Genomic DNA, 3,905 nt, shown 5'->3' on the forward strand with positions numbered 1-3,905 from the left:
GATCTAGATCAAGCACTTTTTCTTTTCTCTTTCTTTAATTTTTAATTAACCCATTAACTGTTTGAATTTTTGCTTAAACTAACTAAAACTTCATTCTAGCAATAGATTGAAGTTTCATTGGTTTTCTGGTTCTGTGTGTTTCTCGTTGTGTGATTGTATGTCAGGTACAGGAAGAACTTCTCCTATTCTCTCTGAAATTGACCAAAGAACTCTTCAAAGATTAAGAAGAGCTGAAAGAGGGAAAAACATTGTTGGAGAGGAAGAATCTGAGGAGGAATTCCAAGAGATGGAAGGAAATCCATCAAATCTCAATCAGCCAGAAGGAGGGGCTAACAATAACCCACAACAGAGGAGAGTACTGGCCTCATATACATTTGCAAATGCTAGACATTGTGGGAGTAGCATTCTTACCCCTAATGTCAATGCAAATAACTTCGAACTGAAGCCACAACTCATCACATTGGTCCAAAACAACTGCTCCTTTGGAGGAGGACCATTGGAGGACCCGAACCAACATCTATCCACTTTCTTAAGGATCTGTGACACAGTTAAAAGCAATGGAGTGCACCCTGACATATACAAGCTGCTGTTGTTCCCATTCTCTCTCAGGGACGAAGCCACTCAATGGCTAGAAACATTTCCAAAGGAGAGCATTAACACTTGGGATGATTTGGTAAGCAAGTTTCTTGCCAAATTTTATCCCCCTCAAAGGATCATAAGATTAAAGACTGAGGTGCAGACATTCACTCAATTGGATGCTGAAAATCTATATGAAGCATGGGAAAGATATAAGGCTTTGCTAAGGAAATGTCCACCAGAGATGTTCACTGAGTGGGACAAGCTGCAGAACTTCTATGAAGGACTTACTCTGAAGGCTCAAGAGGCACTTGATCAGAAGGACTCACTCTAAAGGCTCAAGAGGCACTTGATCATTCAGCTGGAGGATCATTGCAATTGATGAAAACTGCAGAGGAAGCTCAAAACCTCATTGATATGGTGGCCAACAACCAATACTTCTTTGCTCACCAAAGGCAACACCAACCATCACAGAGGAAGGGAGAGTTAGAATTGGAAGGAGTGGATACAATTTTGGCTCAACACAAAGTGATGCAGCAGCAGATTCAGCAACAATTTGAGAAAATGGCCAAGAGAATTGATAGCCTTCAGGTTGCATCAGTGAGTGCCACAAGCCAACCATCAACTCCTTGGGGACAGAATGAAGAGAACCAAGAAGAACAGCAACAAGAGCAAGTGCACTATATGCACAACCAAAATTCTGGATCAAATGAGGTGTATGGTGACACCTACAATCCATCTTGGAAGAACCACCCAAACCTTAGGTGGGGAGATAACCACAACCAAAACCAACAACCATGGCAAAGGAACTCAACTCAAAACACTCCAAGAAACAACCAAAATCACAACCAGCAGCCAACTAACCAAAATTTTTACAGAAAACCCCAAAATAATTACCCCAACTCCAACCATTATCCATCAAATAACCAACCAACTAACCAAAACACTTACCATCATCCATCAATACCCCAAAATCAACCAATCTCACAAGACTCTCAGAGGATTACTAATCTGGAGATGCTCATGGAGAAGATGATGAAGAACCAAGAATTAACAACAAAGAACCAAGAAGCTTCCATGAAGAGCCTAGAAAGGCAGATTGGACAAATCTCCAAGCAGATTTCTATTGAGAAACCTTCAAACTCACTACCAAGTGACACCGTTCCCAATCCAAAAGAAGAGTGCAAAGCTATGCAACTAAGGAGTGGAAAGACATTGGTGGACGGCAACCAAGGGGCAACCAAGAAACTTATGGCGAATGACAAAGAGCCAACAGAGAAAGATGGAGCTAACAACAAGGACATAACAAGCAAGAATGTCCCAGAAAAGCTCACAGAAGAGAACAACCAATCACAAAATTTGAAGAAGGGAAAGTAGATCATGGAAGAACCAAATCTAACTCAGCAGCAAGTGGAGAAAAGTCTTACACCTCCACTACCTTATCCACAAAGATTCCAAAAAGAAGCAAAGGATCAACATTTCCACAAATTCCTTGAGACTTTCAAGAAGCTAGAGATCAACATACCCTTGGTTGAGGTATTGGAGTAAATGCCTCTATATGCCAAGTTCTTAAAGGAGCTAATTAATAAGAAAAGGAGTTAGAAGGAGAAGGAGACTGTAATGCTCAGTGAAGAATGCAGTGCACTAATCAGAAAAGGGCTCCCTCCCAAGCTCGAAGATCCTGGAGGTTTCTTCCTACCTTGCACCATTGGAAGTCTATTCATCAACAAGGGGATGTGTGACTTAGGAGCAAGTATAAATCTAATTCCATCTTCTTTAGTGAAAAAGCTTGGCATAGGAGAGGTGAAACCAATATAGATGTCCTTAGAATTGGTGGACCAATCAGTGGTATATCCTAAGGGATTGATTGAAAACCTTTTAGTTAATATTGACAAGTTCATCTTTCCTACAGACTTTGTGATCCTAGATTCAGCAGAGAATGAGAATGACTCCATAATACTTGGACGACCATTTTTGGCCACTGCTAGAGCCATTGTAGATATAGAGCAGGGAGAGCTAACCCTCAGGATGCATGAGGAAAGCATCACCTTGAAAGTGTTTCCAGAATCACAGAGTAATGAAGAAACAAACAAGACAAATAGTGACTATCTTCCAAGGCAAGCAACCAACAACACAGTGGAACAGAAGAATGAGCAGGTGCAAGGAGGGGAAGGAATTCAAAAAGAAGCCGGGATGATAAACAAAAAGGGAGGTATCACAACTCAAGTCACTATCAAGGGAGAAAGGTCAACAAAAAAGAAAAAGAAGAAAAATAAGAAGAAGGCTTACAAAGGGTGGAAGAATAAAAAAATCCTAACTGAAGGATTTTCCAAAGGTGACAAGGTGCAATTAGTATATCAACAACTGGGAACAGAAGATCATTACACTGTCAACCAAGTTCTTTCTCTTGAGCACATTGAAATTGAGCATCAAGGCACACAAAGACAGATTACAGTGAGAGGGGACAAGTTGAGACACCACCAGCATCAACCACCCTAAAGGGAGTGCAATGTCAAGCTAATGACAATAAAGAAGTGCTTGTTGGGAGGCAACCCAACCTGAGGTAGTTTTCTTTTCATAGCTTTTTCAATAAAATGTTGAATAATTAGTATGTATTGCAAGAAGCTAAGTTTGGTGTTACACACCAAAACAATTTAAGGGAGAATGAAGGATTCTAAGTTTGGTGTTCCACCAAAATCTCATTTAAAAGCATATTCTCACTGCCTGCACAATACTAGCTCCAAGCAATCAGACAGATTATTCAACTACTCAACTACTTTCTAGTTTTAATTCCATAATCTTTAGCAAGGACACAAGGTTTCACACATGGTTAACTTGTTGCATCAGAGGCAGTGGCAAGTAATTAAGTTTGGTGTTCTCACACCAAAATAAATCCAAGAGCCACACTCAATTTATGCATACTAACCATGCACTTAAGGGCTTGAGAAGCAAGCAACTTTGAGAATTATGCAGGACATGAGTCAACAATTGAAGATATTGTGCATCTTAACTCAAAGAGAACACAACAGAAAGAAGAATCAAAGGGCTGCAACTTCAAAGGTTGTATCTAAACTTAATCCTTGTTGTTGTGAAATGTTTTAATTCAGGAATTCTTGTATGTCTTGCTAAAGTGTTCATCTAGTTGCAAGTGAAGTTGTTTGATTAAGTATGATAATCAGCATAATGCTTGTCATTCATTACTTAGCTTTAAATTTTGTTTTGTTTCCCATTTGCTTGAATAAAAGAGAAATATTTGAATTAGAAAGTAAATATCCAATGTTGCATAAGTTAGAATGGAAGTTAATGGTGGTGTATGTGTTTGATTAAAT

Source organism: Arachis duranensis, chromosome 9 (assembly GCF_000817695.3).
Source record: "Arachis duranensis cultivar V14167 chromosome 9, aradu.V14167.gnm2.J7QH, whole genome shotgun sequence".
Taxonomy (NCBI): Eukaryota; Viridiplantae; Streptophyta; class Magnoliopsida; order Fabales; family Fabaceae; genus Arachis; species Arachis duranensis.